Source organism: Rutidosis leptorrhynchoides, chromosome 3, assembly GCF_046630445.1.
Source record: "Rutidosis leptorrhynchoides isolate AG116_Rl617_1_P2 chromosome 3, CSIRO_AGI_Rlap_v1, whole genome shotgun sequence".
Classification (NCBI taxonomy): Eukaryota; Viridiplantae; Streptophyta; class Magnoliopsida; order Asterales; family Asteraceae; genus Rutidosis; species Rutidosis leptorrhynchoides.
This window is the reverse complement of record NC_092335.1, coordinates 403,904,730-403,923,189: the sequence shown is the minus strand read 5'-3', so window position 1 is coordinate 403,923,189 and position 18,460 is coordinate 403,904,730.

Below are 18,460 nucleotides of genomic sequence, written 5' to 3'. Positions count from 1 at the left end.
GAACTAAAAACACTATAAAACCGAGAGTATAGTAGAAGTAAATAGATTCTTCTGGAGGCAGATGAAAAAGAAGAACGACAGATATGAAAGTGAGGAGTATATCGAGAATCAGTACTGGATGAAGCATATTGACAAATACTTTAAAATATGAGTTGAGGGAGAAAGAATAGAAGGTGTGAGTTGTAAAGAAACGAAGGAGGTGGATTTATAGTGAAATACCCGACAGAGAAATCAAGATGGATTATCGTATTAATTCGAAGAGAATCATAATCTCCTTAATCACCGAAGCATCAAATCCAACATAGATTACAAAGATTTTCTTTAAATTCAGAGATCAATTGTGATGACGTCAAAAGATATGACGAATCACTATAATCTTATTTCCTTCATTTACGATAACTTCCCTCATACGCTTTGAGTAATCGAATTATTTTATCCATACTTCTTAGACATGATAAAACTTCATAATCGTCATAATAACATTCTCATTGTTAGCCATAACGACCTCTATCAAATTTCGGGGACGAAATTTCTTTAACGGGTAGGTACTGTGACGACCCGGAAATTTCCGACTAAATTTAAACTTTATCTTTATATTATTCTGACACGATAAGCAATGTTTGTTAAGTTAAATCTCAAGGATTTTAAACTATGTTTATACATTCATTTAAACTTCGACCAAATTCTAATGATTCACGAACCATTAAATGAACATATATGAATATGTATGTATATGTGTATATGTTATAAATTGAAAATGTCAACAAAGTATTTAAAAGTATAATGCTTTATATGAACGTATTTGTTTCAATATGATTATCGACGAAATTAAAAAAAATATATATTAAATGATTGAATTATCAGAAACATTGAATTATGATTACAAGTCTCTGTTGAGAGGTCCACTATGATTTGAGAAATCTATTCCTCTTAACGATATTCGGAATAATTTGTAAAACTATTTATAAATAAAAATAAAAAGTGTCATTTATGAAAGTTAGACAAAAGCTAGTGGAGAATTGGTTTCCAAAATATTCTATTAATCTATTTTCAAACGTACAAAAACGTTTTCAGTTTAAAAAGAACTTTATTATTAAAACGTATATAACTTTTATAAATATCTAGAATCACTTTTGACAACTCATTACTTAACCAGTATAATAAATATAACGATATTTATATTTTATTTCATTAAATATATATATAACGATTTAAATTAATATTATATATATTTATACGCGTATTATACATACATAGTTTTTATACATTTACTATACTTTAACTTTACCTTTACTTTACTTTTACTTTACTTTAACTTTAATAATTCACTTTAATAATTCATACTTTAATAATTCACTTTAATAATTCATACTTTAATAATTCACTTTAATAATTCATACTTTAATAATTTACTTTAATAATTCATACTTTAATAATTCACTTTAATAATTCATAATTTAATAATTCACTTTAATAATATAAAAAATCTATTATAAATAGAATTCAATAGGTTTCATTATTTCATAGAAACTTGAAAATATATTTCTCTAAACTCTCTCAATCGATTTACATATATATATATATATATATATATATTTGCTCTGTATTATTTCAAGATATTATTAGTATACATAAAATATTACGACGGAGTGATGTCCGAGTGATTTCAAAATAGTTTTTTGAATGAGTCGAAGCTAAGGAAATTATGGGTTATAGCTATGGAGGTGATGGGTATGGTTCATGGGTATGCTCGTGAGATCAATCTAGTGTTTATCATCTCCGTTGGGTCTACGTACTTTCCTACAATATTGAATCTCAATATTGATACGTGAGCACTCATAACTTAACTTTTATATATCAATAGTGTATCCCTGACTAGTGCTCGAGTATATAGGATTATTCATGCTTGTACATTCGATATTGTCCTTAGATAGGTTTGTTGAATCCTGAATTAGATACATATGCTACTAAGATAGGGTATATGATATGCATGTCATTGGAAAGCTAGCGAAAAATTAAGAACTTTTCATTTAGATATCGAATGGTTTCGATGAACGGATTTGAAGTTATAGTCAACTGAATTTTAGTATTATTGTTAAAATGATTATTATTACTATCATCGTTATTATTTTAATAGAAATATCATTGTTATTATAAAATATCATTATTACTATTATGTTAGTATTATCATTTTATCATAATAACATTTTTAGTAAATATAAATATTGTTATTTTTTTATAGAATAATAATAATTATTATTACAAAATAATACAACTTTTACTTATTATTATTATGATCAATATTATTTTATCAAATAAATAGGGGATACAAAGATATTTTTCACCACGCGTAATATAATTACATTAATAATACTTACCACTATAATTTTAAGATATTAAGTGAACTTTATAAATTTTACTACTTAAGATATATAAAAGTATATTTTATCATATATAAACGTTAATATAAATTTTTATTAATAAATGACTTTTATTATTATAAAATCTAATAAATATATTTAAATATATAAAACGACTATAGTTAAGTTATATAATAAACACGTATAAATTTTAGAAGTCATTTTGGGTCAAGTTGACTTTTGTTGACTTTTGCATATTAGTCTCGAGCATTAGGATTGTGGTACACTATGACTTGACCAAAAATTGTTAGACAAATATTGACCAACATATAAATATATATAATTAATATAGGTTCGTGAATCCGAGGCCAACCTTGCACTTGTTAAATGACGTTATATGTATTTTTACTACGAAATACAGTATGGTGAGTTTCATTTGCTCCCTTTTATATATATTTTTGGGACTGAGAATACATGCGCTGTTTTTTATAAATGTTTTACGAAACAGGCACAAGTACTAAAACTAATTCTACGTGGGTTTAAACCAGAAATATACCCTTAGCTTGGTAACATTAAACTACTTGTCTATGTACGGTAGGCGCGAATCCTAAAGATAGATCTATTGGGCCTGACAAACCCCATCCTGACTATGGGATGCTTTAGTACTTCGAGGTTATTTTAAACACACCTGATCTGGTGTACTTCAGAGGGTAAAACATGAACGTTAAGGCTTGTTACCGGGTACCTACAATTTATAGAATACTCTTATACACTTGCGAGTGTACATATATTTATAAACAGAAATCTTGTGGTCTATTAATATATTGAAATGATTGTTATGATAAACCTATGAACTCACCAACCTTTTGGTTGACACTTTAAAGCATGTTTATTCTCAGGTATTAAAGAAATCTTCCGCTGTGCATTAGCTCATTTTAAGGATATTACTTGGAGTCATTCATGGCGTATTTTGAAAGACGTTGCATTTGAGTCATTGAGTTCATCAAGATTATTATTATGTCAATTATAGTTGGATGTATTATGAAATGGTGTGCATGCCATCAACTTTCATTGTAAAGAAAGTTTGTCTTTTAAAAACGAATGCAATGTTTGTAAAATGTATCATATAGAGGTCAAAATACCTCGTGATGTAATCAACTATTGTGAATCGTTTATAATGTATATGAACGGGTCCTTTCAGAATACATGCGCATTTTACGTTTTACATACTAGGCACGAGTACTTAAACTTTATATATGTTTGGGTTATACAACGGCATAAACTTTCCCCTTAGCTCGGTAACGTTTAGTCATTGGTCTTTGAGCCGGTGAACGTAAATCTTAGATATGGATCCATAGGGTTTGACATCCCCACTCGGGCTAGTAGCGCTAGCATTTAACGGGTGTTTAATACTTCGTAAACTTACGCACTCACCAAGTGTACTTTTAGGGGGTGTTATTTACGTTAAGTTAGTTACCAAGTGCCCACGGTTACACATACACTTTTCATAGTGTTTTGAAACACTGAAATCTCGTGGCCTACCTTACATTACTATTATACTTAAACTATAACTCACCAACATTCGTGTTGACATTTTTAAGCATGTTTTTCTCAGGTGCTTAAGGTTTGATTGCTTTCGCTGTAGTTGCCATGCTTTGTAGACTCCCGCTGCGCTTATTAGAGATGTCTTCGCATGAAACATTTAATTTGCATTCAAACTATGTTACTTTTGAACAATGAATTTGTAATGAACTATGGGTCACGTACTATTATTATTTCCTTCTATTCGTAGAAGCACGCTATCGGTTGTAAAACTTTTAATGTTGGTTAGGAAATCACTCCGTTTTATGAATGCAAACTTATTTTAAAACAGCATATAGTGTTTGACCTTGTAATGATCCTGTTGTTGATGATCTATACACGTTAATTTTGTATGGGGCGTCACATACCGTGCCCATTTGATATCCTTTTTTGATAAGATAACTAGATAAACATCCATACCAAGCATGCGGGGCTTGATGTAGTCCATAAAGGGCTCTCCGTAAACGGTAAACTTTGTCAGGATGAAGATGATCTTCAAAAGCCGGTGGTTGATTGACATATACTCTTTCATTTAGCTTTCCATAAAGAAATGCGCTCTTGACATCCATCTGATAAACTTTAAATTTCATGAATGAAACGAATGCCAAGAAAATACGAATTGCTTCCAATCTAGCAACAGGAGCAAAAACTTCATCATAGTCGAATTCTGGATCTGGCTGATAACCCTTTGCTACTAACCTAGCTTTGTTACGAATAACATTGCCATCTTCATCATACTTATTCTTCCAAACCCATTTAAGATCAACGACTTTAACACCATTCGGCTTCGTTACCAACTTCCAAATGTCTCTCCGATGAAATTGTCGGATCTCTTCTTGCATGGCCAATACCCAATCAACATGCTTCAAAGCTTCTTTCATTGTCTTAGGCTCAATCTTGGAAATATGACATCCATACTTGAAGAATGCAGCAGCGGCTGTCATATGAGTATCAACTTGGCCATCGAACTGAACTTGTCTTCTTGTTCGAACACATGCATTAGGATCGCCAATAATATTTTCTCTAGGATGAGCAGCTGTAGTTCTGGAAACTGGGTGTGTAGGAATAGGTATATTATGATGTAGATTTGTAGTGTCACCCATATCTTCAGGATTTTCTGAACTTTCACTTGAAATATCAGATCCGCAGGTATCGTAAATGGGATCTTGATCAGATTCTTGAAGTGGTTCAACAACAGATGGAGTAGGATCAGGAGATTGAATAGGTGCAAACACTTCTGGCGCAATCTGTAAATCAAACAGCATTTGTAATTCCACTTCATTCTCCACATGATCCGGAGCAAGATTGAATGAGTCAATCAGCTCATCATAGTTGTAAATCCAAGGATGGCTCTTTGGAGTAGCTTTCTGTTGATTTCTCTGAACATCAACTTCAGACCATTCTTTCACACATCTGGTTTCGTTGTTAAAGACTCGCTTGTTAAGAGAACTATACCCTTAAAATACGCCGGTAACTACTTTAGCATCAAACTTACTTCCTGGTTTTCTCTTCAAGATGGTACAAGGTGCACCAAATGGTTCTAGATGCTTCAGTGTAGGTTTTCTCCCATGTAGCAGTTCATAACAAGTCTTACCTAAACGCTTAACTGTAAGAACCCTATTCATTGTGTAACATGCATTTACAACAGCTTCTCCTCAAAAATGAACAGGTAGTGATGAGTCAGCTAGCATGGTTCTAGCAGTCTCAATCAAAACCCTATTCTTTCTTTCTACAACACCATTCATTTGAGGAGCATATGCAGAACTGAACTGCATATTGATACCCTTTTCGATACAGAAACCTGCAAGATAATGATTTTTAAATTCTGTGCCATTGTCACAACGAATCTTTCTCACTTTTAGATTAAAACCTGTTTCTAATCTATTGATTAGCACCTTCAAGTTCTCAAAAGTCTCAGACTTTTCTTTCAAGAACATAACCCATGAAAATCTTGAATAATCATCAGTTACAACCAGACAGTACTTACTTCCATCAATGCTTTCAAAACGGATTGGACCGAAAAGATCCATATGCAACAGTTCAAGTGGAGCAGATATTGGATTGTACTTAACCAGCGTATGTGCTTTTTTGCTCTGTTTATCCTTCTTACACGGAACACATGTTCCTGGAATTTGAAAAGATCGAAGATCTACACCTTCCACAAGATTATTGTGAATAAGATGATTCATTTTTTGAAAACTTAAATGACCCATGCGTTTGTGCCATATGATAGACTCTTGTTCAGTTGCCTTAGAAACAAAGGCATGATGATATTCAGTAGTTGAAGTAGCAACATTCATATCCAGCATGTATAAATCAGCTTGTCTTGGAGCCTTCATTAAAATCATATCAGGTGGAATCACAAATTCTGGTTTCAGAATGTAGCTGTATTCATCATCAAAGGCTACTTTGAAGGATTTTTCACAGATCTGAAAAACCGATAACAAATTATTTGCAAGCTCTTGACAATAATTCACTTTATCGAAGCTGACTTTCTCATTCCTTAACAAACCCTGAGCGGTAATGTGACCACCTTTATCTCCAGTAAAAGCAACATAACCTCCCTTAATAGGATGAACATTTGAAAGAAGAGATAGATGTCCAGTCATATGTCTCGAAGTGCCGCTATCTACTATCTAGGTGTTATTTTCAGGTACCCTGGTTCCCTGCATATCACATTAAAATAATTAATTGATAATGGAAACCCACGCCCGAACGGCAGTAGGTTGTCCATTAACACCCATAGCTTGAAATTTCATCCATTTTCCATTTGAGTTAGGAGGAATCTCATCATTTGAAACCATAAACTTAGTAAATTTGGAAGAAGATGTGTCACGCTTTTGGTGCCTGACATTCCTCTCTGAATCTGAGTGATTCATCCGTGGTCTGATTCATGAAAAATATTTTCTACGACTTGCTTTTTGTGAGGGTGACCTCATCTTTGGTTCAAAAGGTTTTTCTTGATCACAAGACCCGGTTATATTTGCCTCAAAACTTCTTTTTGGAATTTTACCTTTCACAGGTGAAACAGATCTATTGAAATTCTTTCTTTTAGAATTCCCATGAACAACATTTGTCTTAAACCTCTTATCACGACTTTCATTACTTACAGGTGAATTTGTTCTATGAACATAAGATGATCTAAAATTATCATGTTTTAAGTCAATCTTATGTCTAGGGGAACGAACTCTTCTAGGAGAATAAGCAGCAATGTGTCCAAAAACAGCACAATTAAAACATTGACGAAACTCCCTATGTCCTCTAAATTGATACACGTTATTAGAGTTTGAAGATGAAGGGTCTTGTGTTCTTACGAACACAGGAGAATCATTTGATTTTTCTCTTGGAACGGGCTTAGGGGTAACTGGAGGAACATGTCTGTTAGCAAATCTAGTATTTTTTAAAATTTTAACAGTACCTTTTGGTGTTATCACCCTTCTTCTCTTAGAATTATCTCCTAGACCAGTTTTCTTATCTTCTTCGTGATCTAAAGCACCTTCAGCAGTATCATCAGAAGTTGTATTCTTAGTTGAGCTACACTTCTTATTCTTTTCAACATAATCTTCATAACTAGGAGGAATACAGTCTTCTGGTCGACCGCAACTACATTTGCGTTAACAAATTTGTTTTGAAAAGGTGAAGATGCAGACTTATATCTAATACCCTTACCCTTGGTGTCATTAATTTCCACCATTAATGCATTCCATTGTGACGCACTTGCCCAACATTTCATTTTAATTGAAATAGCTTCTAAATCAGCTTTAACGCATTCATTTTCTTTCTTAATTCATTGATTGTGTCAACACGTTTAATTAAAGCTTGATTTATGTCAAAGTTATAACATTTAAGATTGTGAAGTTGCTTTTTATAAACTTTGATCTGCTCTTTCAGCTCGTTTTCAACCTTAGTGGTCACAAGGTTTGCTTGATATTTATCTCGCATCTCCGCATAAGACTTGGCTAAATTATCTATTGTTACTTTAGATTCAGCACATTTAACACATTCATTTGGTATATCAGTAGATGGATCAGAAGATACCTGTTGAGCACTATTTGATGAAGAAGTCTCAGCCATAAATGCAAAGTAATTTGTCTTCTTCCCATCATTGAACTCATATTCTGATTCTGATGAATCTGTAAGAAACTCTGATGTATCTACATTGTTGGTTAAGATTCAACTCATAATATTCAAAAGTTAATCACCTTGTTTTGATGATGACACACAAGAACCTAGTAGTTAATCATATGTAGGACGACATGAGTTCATAAGCCTAAACTATCTCTAGCAAAAGACCAATACATAAGTAATTATCTTGGTAAAAATGCTACACGGCTGTACTACGGTCGACCGTGAAACCAACCGTGTGTGTCCTGTATCAACGAGTTCAAGTTTTTATAAAACTGTAAATCTACGGTTGACTTCACGGACGACCGCAGACCGACCGCAGTTTTCTCTGTTACCAAATTCATCCACTTTAAGATAAACCACTTTGAGGCATCTATAATTTATGAAACCTTTTTAAACACACTTATAATAGTTGCCCTTTTTGATCTCAAAAGAGTTTTGAACCAAAAGATGTTAATTTTTACTAATCACATCTAATGACATCTTAATGACACTTTAAGCTTGATTTAGGCTAAAAAACTCAAGTGACATATCCTTTTGTCCAATTGCATAGTGTCATTTAAACATACTAATAATGGTCATTAAAAGTCCCAATTAAAGAGTTGCTCTCCCATTAGTTCTATGTATCATTATTTGTATGAGAATGTAATTAGTTCAAGTCTAGTCAAGTTGTAACAAGAATCATTATGTTCAAACTAGACTCAAACTAGTTCATTTAAGTTGTAACAATGTTCTAAAAGGCCAGAAACTCCCATAAGCTAAATGACAAGTGATCAAGAAAGGTTGATGAAGATTTTAGAAGATAATGGTTTGTCAAGAGACAAAAATTTGCAATTACCTCTTTTAGTAATCAATGACAAATGGTCAAAGATTAAAGGCTTTCTTCTTTAATGGACATGTCAACTTCTAAGCTTATGTCCAAAACATAAATGGTAGTGAGGATAATTTCAGAAGTAATTGGCCTTTAGTTGCAGCTATTCAACAAGGGAAAATGACAATTTTCAAAGGACAAAAACGGCCATAAGAATCAGATGTCAGAGGAACACGGTCGAACCATGGTCGACTATACAGTGAGCCGTATGTCTTCCAGGCAGATTTCTCTTTCCTATAAAAGCCAAGCCTTGAAGCATTTGAAGACTCACCTCTTGCACTCATATTTTCTCATACTTGCTGATATCATTCTTATAACTAATTTGTAATCTTTTGGAGTGATTCTAGCAAGAGTACTTGTAAGCTTAAAGTTGTAAGTTTACTTGTAAACTATCTTCTTAAAGGGATCTAGAGGATAGTTATGTTTTTCACTAGGATAGTTCATTAGGATCTTGTGGTAAGAGCTATAGGTGTTTGTGAAGTCTTCAAAGGGACGTAAGAGTTCACAAGGTGTGGCTTATCGAAGTACTAGTGTTGTATCCGGACACTTCACCGAGTTTGGAGTATCATAGTGAAGAAATATCTCAATTCGTAGAATTGAGGAGTGGATTAAGGAAGATTAGTTAACATCTTCCCGAACCACTATAAATCGTTGTGTTTGTTCTCTCTTCCCTTATCTTTTATTTACAATTTAACATATATTTGTATTGCTAGCATTATTAGAGAACAAACATTTCAAATCACACTATATCAGGTTCAAGTTTAACAAAATGCTAAAGAAAATTTTCAAAAATCGACTAAGTAACTATTCACCCCCCTCTAGTTACTTACAATTGGTATCAGAGCGGTTTCTCTAAACGTTTTGTCAAAAATTACTAAATCGAAATAACGACTAATTTTTGCAAATCTTAGAATTTAAGATCATGGAACAATAATTTGAGAACTTGAACTATATTGAAGGATGTTCCATGCAAAGGCCTCCACTTCTTGAAAGTGAAGGATTTTGCTATTGGAAGCATCGATTTGAAATGTATGTCCATTCCAAAGATATAGACTATTGGAACATTATTACTAAAGGTGATCATGCTCCATTTAAGCTTAGTGATGATAAGAAAACTAAAATATATATACCCGAAGAAGAATGGACTAAGGAACATAAGATAGTAGTAGGCAAAAACTATCAGGCTAAAATGACCATTTTTAATGCATTGCCTAGGAAAAAATATGAGAGAGTTTTTATGATGGGTAGTGCTAAGGAAATTTGGGATAGTATCATGGTTACTCATCATGGAAACCCACAAGTCATAGAAAATAAAGTAGAATTGCTTATAACTAAATATGAACAATTTGCTATTGAAGATTATGAAAAAATAGATAGTGCCTACACTAGATTTAACAATATTTGTTCAAGTTTGAAAGCTCTAGGTACAATCTACACGAATAAGCAATATGTTCGTAAGTTCGTAAGGGCTCTACCATCAAGATGGAGACCAAAGGTGACGACAATTGACTAATCAAGAAATGCGGAAAAGCTAACTCTAGATGAACTCATTGGAAATCTCAAAGTACATGAGGTCATCCTAGATAAAGTTGATGAGTTAGAAAAGGCCAAGAGAGAAAAGAACAAGTCAATCGCTCTAAAGGCTAAGATTCATGATGAATATGACATTGATGATGACGATGATGATATTCTCAATGATGATGAGCAACTCGCATTTATTGTTCGCTCATTTAAGAAATTCTATCGAAGGCCGGGAAACCAAGTTCGCTCTCCGATGGAACAAATGAAGACGCCATTCGATCCCAAGAAAAAGTTTAAATGTTTTGGGTGTGGTGATCCAAATCACTTAATAAGTGAATGTCCTAAAAGAAAGAATGAAAAGGCCTTTCTTGGAGGTGCATGGGATGATGAAGAAAACGACACTCAAGAAGAAGGAAAGGAAATGTGTCTCATGGCAATTGACATACCAAGTGATGAAGACAAAGGATCACAAGTCGGACAAACCGACAATGAGGTACTTCGAAATTCCTTTGAGTTTAGTATTGACAACTTTGCTAAATTGTGTATCTTGAGTAGTAAAGTAAGTGACAAAAACACAAGTCTAAAGGAAGAAAATAACTTGCTTAGGTTAGAAATCTTACAACTTAAAGAAAGAATATCTAACTCACAAGAATGTCTTACATGTGATGACTTAAAACATGAAAACTATTCCTTGAACAAAACTAACAAACTACTTGAAAATAAAATTAAGTTTTCAAAATATGACGGAAGTAGTAAAGTGTTAGAACATTTTAAGTGTTCAAAAATCAACAAATGACAAACAAGGGCTATGATACAAGGAAAATACTTTTGAAACAAAATCATCCACGCATAAGCCAATAGTGTTTGTTAGACCTCAAGTAGTAGAAAAACCAAAACCAAAGGCCTTCATAACTAATCAAGTTAAGACAAGAGGAAAAGAAATCAAATCATTTGTAAAAAATTCTTTAAGAAAAATTATTAATCAAAACTCTAAAAGAAATAGAGTCGAAACTAAAAAGAACAACAAAATTAAAATTATTAAGAAATGGGTTAGAGTAGGAGTCTTTAATGCTAATCATCCCGGACCCAACAAACATTGGGTACCAAAGTTATTGATTAATCAAATATAGGTTTGTCTCAATGGTGTTGTACAAAATGGAGAATGGATAATTGATAGCGGATGTACAACACACATGACGGGCAACAAAGAATTCTTCACAAAGTATTCGGAGCATAATGGAGGTGATGTATGTAACACCCCAGCTTAACATGACCACAATATTATCCACTTTGCCCGCAGGCGCACGGCTTTTTCTTGGCGACCACACACGAGAAGCACTTTCCCAGGAGGTCACCCATCCCGGTAGTGCTCTCGCCCGAGCACGCTTAACCACAACGTACTCGCACTTCTACTCAGTATGTGATCCCAAAATGCATTGTGTCATTTAAGCGTGAGTATTACCTTATAATCCCATGGTCACTCATGTTCGTGGGCGATGTGGGATTTGCCTAGGGTGTTACATTCACCTGAAATGTCCCGTTCTTATTGATTAAAAACGTTCCATATTAATTGATTTCGTTGCGAGGTTTTGACCTCTATATGAGACGTTTTTCAAAGACTGCATTCATTTTAAAACAAACCATAACCTTTATTTCATCAATAAAGGTTTAAAAAGTTTTACGTAGATTATCAAATAATGATAATCTAAAATATCCTGTTTACACACGACCATTACATAATGGTTTACAATACAAATATGTTACAACAAAATAAGTTTCTTGAATGCAGTTTTTACACAATATCATACAAGCATGGACTCCAAATCTCGTCCTTATTTAAGTATGCGACAGCGGAAGCTCTTAATAATCACCTGAGAATAAACATGCTTAAAACGTCAACAAAAATGTTGGTGAGTTATAGGTTTAACCTATATATATCAAATCATAATAATAGAACACAAGATTTCATATTTCAATACACATCCCATACATAGAGATAAAAATCATTCATATGGTGAACACCTGGTAACCGACATTAACAAGATGCATATATAAGAATATCCCCATCATTCCGGGACACCCTTCGGATATGATATAAATTTCGAAGTACTAAAGCATCCGGTACTTTGGATGGGGTTTGTTAGGCCCAATAGATCTATCTTTAGGATTCGCGTCAATTAGGGTGTCTGTTCCCTAATTCTTAGATTACCAGACTTAATAAAAAGGGGCATATTCGATTTCGATAATTCAACCATAGAATGTAGTTTCACGTACTTGTGTCTATTTTGTAAATCATTTATAAAACCTGCATGTATTCTCATCCCAAAAATATTAGATTTTAAAAGTGGGACTATAACTCACTTTCACAGATTTTTACTTCGTCGGGAAGTAAGACTTGACCACTGGTTGATTCACGAACCTATAACAATATATACATATATATCAAAGTATGTTCAAAATATATTTACAACACTTTTAATATATTTTGATGTTTTAAGTTTATTAAGTCAGCTGTCCTCGTTAGTAACCTACAACTAGTTGTCCACAGTTAGATGTACAGAAATAAATCGATAAATATTATCTTGAATCAATCCACGACCCAGTGTATACGTATCTCAGTATTGATCACAACTCAAACTATATATATTTTGGAATCAACCTCAACCCTGTATAGCTAACTCCAACATTCACATATAGAGTGTCTATGGTTGTTCCGAAATATATATAGATGTGTCGACATGATAGGTCGAAACATTGTATACGTGTCTATGGTATCTCAAGATTACATAATATACAATACAAGTTGATTAAGTTATGGTTGGAATAGATTTGTTACCAATTTTCACGTAGCTAAAATGAGAAAAATTATCCAATCTTGTTTTACCCATAACTTCTTCATTTTAAATCCGTTTTGAGTGAATCAAATTGCTATGGTTTCATATTAAACTCTATTTTATGAATCTAAATAGAAAAAGTATAGTTTTATAGTCAGAAAAATAAGTTACAAGTCATTTTTGTAAAGGTAGTCATTTCAGTCGAAAGAACGACGTCTAGATGACCATTTTAGAAAACATACTTCCACTTTGAGTTTAACCATAATTTTTGGATATAGTTTCATGTTCATAATAAAAATAATTTTCTCAGAATAACAACTTTTAAATCAAAGTTTATCATAGTTTTTAATTAACTAACCCAAAACAGCCCGCGGTGTTACTACGACGGCGTAAATCCGGTTTTACGGTGTTTTTCGTGTTTCCAGGTTTTAAATCATTAAGTTAGCATATCATATAGATATAGAACATGTGTTTAGTTGATTTTAAAAGTCAAGTTAGAAGGATTAACTTTTGTTTACGAACAAGTTTAGAATTAACTAAACTATGTTCTAGTGATTACAAGTTTAAACCTTCGAATAAGATAGCTTTATATGTATGAATCGAATGATGTTATGAACATCATTACTACCTTAAGTTCCTTGGATAAACCTACTGGAAAAGAGAAAAATGGATCTAGCTTCAACGGATCCTTGGATGGCTCGAAGTTCTTGAAGCAGAATCATGACACGAAAACAAGTTCAAGTAAGATCATCACTTGAAATAAGATTGTTATAGTTATAGAAATTGAACCAAAGTTTGAATATGATTATTACCTTGTATTAAAATGATAACCTACTGTAAGAAACAAAGATTTCTTGAGGTTGGATGATCACCTTACAAGATTGGAAGTGAGCTAGCAAACTTGAAAGTATTCTTGATTTGGTGAGACGATCAACTATTACCCAAATAGTATCAAAACCACTTGCAGTCCTTGGCAATTTAGTGATGAAATCCATGGTAATGTTTTTCCATTTCCATTCCGGGATTTCGGGTTGTTGAAGTAGACCTGATGGTTTCTGATGCTCAGCTTTGACCTTAGAACACGTCAAACATTCTCCTACGTATTTAGCAACATCGGCTTTCATACCCGGCCACCAAAAATGTTTCTTGAGATCCTTGTACATCTTCCCCGTTCCAGGATGTATTGAGTATCTGGTTTTATGAGCTTCTCTAAGTACCATTTCTCTCATATCTCCAAATTTTGGTACCCAAATCCTTTCAGCCCTATACCGGGTTCCGTCTTCCCGAATATTAAGATGCTTCTCCGATCCTTTGGGTATTTCATCCTTTAAATTTCCCTCTTTTAAAACTCCTTGTTGCGCCTCCTTTATTTGAGTAGTAAGGTTATTATGAATCATTATATTCATAGATTTTACTCGAATGGGTTCTCTGTCCTTCCTGCTCAAGGCATCGGCTACCACATTTGCCTTCCCCGGGTGGTAACGAATCTCAAAGTCGTAATCATTCAATAATTCAATCCACCTACGCTGCCTCATATTCAGTTGTTTCTGATTAAATATGTGTTGAAGACTTTTGTGGTCGGTATATATAATACTTTTGACCCCATATAAGTAGTGCCTCCAAGTCTTTAATGCAAAAACAACCGCGCCTAATTCCAAATCATGCGTCGTATAATTTTGTTCGTGAATCTTCAATTGTCTAGACGCATAAGCAATCACCTTCGTTCGTTGCATTAATACACAACCGAGACCTTGCTTTGATGCGTCACAATAAATCACAAAATCATCATTCCCTTCAGGCAATGACAATATAGGTGCCGTAGTTAGCTTTTTCTTCAATAACTGAAACGCTTTCTCTTGTTCATCATTCCATTCAAATTTCTTCCCTTTATGCGTTAATGCAGTCAAGGGTTTTGCTATTCTGGAAAAGTCTTGGATGAACCTTCTGTAGTAACCAGCTAGTGCTAAAAACTGGCGTATGTGTTTCGGAGTTTTCGGGGTTTCCCACTTTTCAACAGTTTCTATCTTTGCCGGATCCACCTTAATACCTTCTTTGTTCACTATGTGACCGAGGAATTGAACTTCTTCCAACCAAAATGCACACTTTGAAAACTTAGCGTACAATTCTTCCTTCCTCATTACTTCTAACACCTTTCTCAAATGTTCACCGTGTTCTTGGTCATTCTTTGAGTAAATAAGTATGTCATCAATGAAAACAATGACAAACTTGTCAAGGTATGGTCCACACACTCGGTTCATAAGGTCCATGAACACAGCTGGTGCATTAGTTAAACCAAACGGCATGACCATAAACTCGTAATGACCGTAACGTGTTCTGAAAGCAGTCTTTGGAATATCATCTTCTTTCACCCGCATTTGATGATACCCGGAACGTAAGTCAATCTTTGAATAAACAGACGAGCCTTGTAGTTGATCAAATAAGTCGTTGATTCTCGGTATTGGGTAGCGGTTCTTGATGGTAAGTTTGTTCAACTCTCGGTAGTCGATACACAACCTGAATGTACCATCTTTCTTCTTGACAAACAAAACAGGAGCTCCCCACGGTGATGTGCTTGGTCGAATGAAACCACGCTCTAAAAGTTCTTGTAATTGGCTTTGCAGTTCTTTCATCTCGCTGGATGCGAGTCTGTAAGGAGCACGAGCTATTGGTGCAGCTCCTGGTACAAGATCTATTTGAAATTCAACGGATCGATGTGGGGGTAATCCCGGTAATTCTTTCGGAAATACATCGGGAAATTCTTTTGCAATGGGAACATCATTGATGCTCTTTTCTTCAGTTTGTACTTTCTCGACGTGTGCTACAACAGCATAGCAACCTTTTCTTATTAGTTTTTGTGCCTTCAAATTACTAATAATATGTAGCTTCGTGTTGCCCTTTTCTCCGTACACCATTAAGGGTTTTCCTTTTTCTCGTATAATGCGAATTGCATTTTTGTAACAAACGATCTCTGCTTTCACTTCTTTCAACCAGTCCATACCGATTATCACATCAAAACTCCCTAACTCTACTGGTATCAAATCAATCTTAAATGTTTCGCTAACCAGTTTAATTTCTCGATTCCGACATATATTATCTGCTGAAATTAATTTACCATTTGCTAATTCGAGTAAAAATTTACTATCCAAAGGCGTCAATGGACAACTTAATTTAGCACAAAAATCTCTACTCATATAGCTTCTATCCGCACCCGAATCAAATAAAACGTAAGCAGATTTATTGTCAATAAGAAACGTACCCGTAACAAGCTCCGGGTCTTCCTGTGCCTCTGCCGCATTAATATTGAAAACTCTTCCGCGGCCTTGTCCATTCGCGTTCTCCTGGTTAGGGCAATTTCTAATAATGTGGCCCGGTTTTCCACATTTATAACAAACTACATTGGCATAACTTGCACCGACACTACTTGCTCCGCCATTACTCGTTCCGACACCATTTGTTCCTTTCGTTCTATTAACCCCTGGTCCGTAGACCTCACACTTCGCCGCGCTATGACCATTTCTTTTACACTTGTTGCAAAATTTGGTGCAGAACCCCGAGTGATACTTTTCATACCTTTGGCATAGCTGCTTCTGATTGTTGTTGTTGTTGCGGTTATTATTGTTGTTGGGATGATTATTGTAGTTGCTGTTGCTGCTGTTGTTGTTGTTGTTGTTGTTGTTGGGCCGTTTGTTGTAGTTGCGATTGATGTTACGATTGTTGGGATAATTGTTGCGATTATTGTTGTAATTTCTGTTGTTGTTGTGTTGGTGATTCTTATCACCGTTTTCCTCCCACTTTCTTTTAACTTGCTTCACATTGGCCTCTTCAGCAGTCTGTTCTTTAATTCTTTCTTCAATCTGGTTTACTAGTTTATGAGCCATTCTACATGCCTGTTGTATGGAGGCGGGCTCGTGTGAACTTATATCTTCTTGGATTCTTTCCGGTAATCCTTTCACAAACGCGTCGATCTTCTCTTCCTCATCTTCGAATGCTCCCGGACACAATAGGCACAATTCTGTGAATCGTCTTTCGTACGTGGTAATATCAAATCCTTGGGTTCGTAACCCTCTAAGTTCTGTCTTGAGCTTATTGACCTCGGTTCTGGGACGGTACTTCTCGTTCATCAAGTGCTTGAATGCTGACCACGGTAGTGCGTACGCATCATCTTGTCCCACTTGCTCTAGATAGGTATTCCACCATGTTAACGCAGAACCTGTGAAGGTATGCGTAGCGTACTTCACTTTGTCCTCTTCAGTACACTTACTTATAGCAAACACCGATTCGACCTTCTCGGTCCACCGTTTCAATCCAATCGGTCCTTCGGTTCCATCAAATTCCAAAGGTTTGCAGGCAGTGAATTCTTTGTAGGTGCATCCTACATGATTTCCTGTACTGCCAGATCCAAGGTTATTGTTGGTATGTAGCGCAGCCTGTACTGCGGCTATGTTTGAAGCTAGAAAAGTACGGAATTCCTCTTCATTCATATTCACGGTGTGTCGAGTAGTCGGTGCCATTTCCTTCAAAATAGTCAAATGGAACAAGTTAATTATACAGAATATTAAGAGTAGTTAATAGTATTTCGTAGCATAATATGAACTCATTTATAAAAGCTTTTTCTTCATATTAGCGTTTTATAAGTTTAAATTCGGGTAGTACCTACCCGTTAAGTTCATACTTAGTAGCTAATATACAATTCAACTACTACAATTCTATATGAAAAACTGATTGTAATAATATTTCGCGTTCAAACTTTTATACAATATTTTACAAACTTACAATACCGCTTATTTTACATAAAGCATGAAATATAGCACACAATAACTTTGATACAAGATAGTTGTGAAGATAATTCTAGCTAGTACACAAGTCGTTCAGCAAAGGCAATAAAGACACGTAATTCATACGTCCAGAAACAAGTCATGCATTCTGGTTTTACTAGGACTACTTCCCATCCTTGGTCTTGAAGAACATAACCGTTATGGCCGTTGATAAGACAGCGTGTTGTAACGTCATCAAAGGGACGAGGGTTACGTAATGACCAACAGTCTCGTAATAACCTAAAAACCTCATTTCTTACCCCAATTACCGACTCCGTCACTTGTGGGAACGTTTTGTTTAATAGTTGTAGCCCGATGTTCTTGTTCTCACTTTGGTGAGAAGCGAACATTACT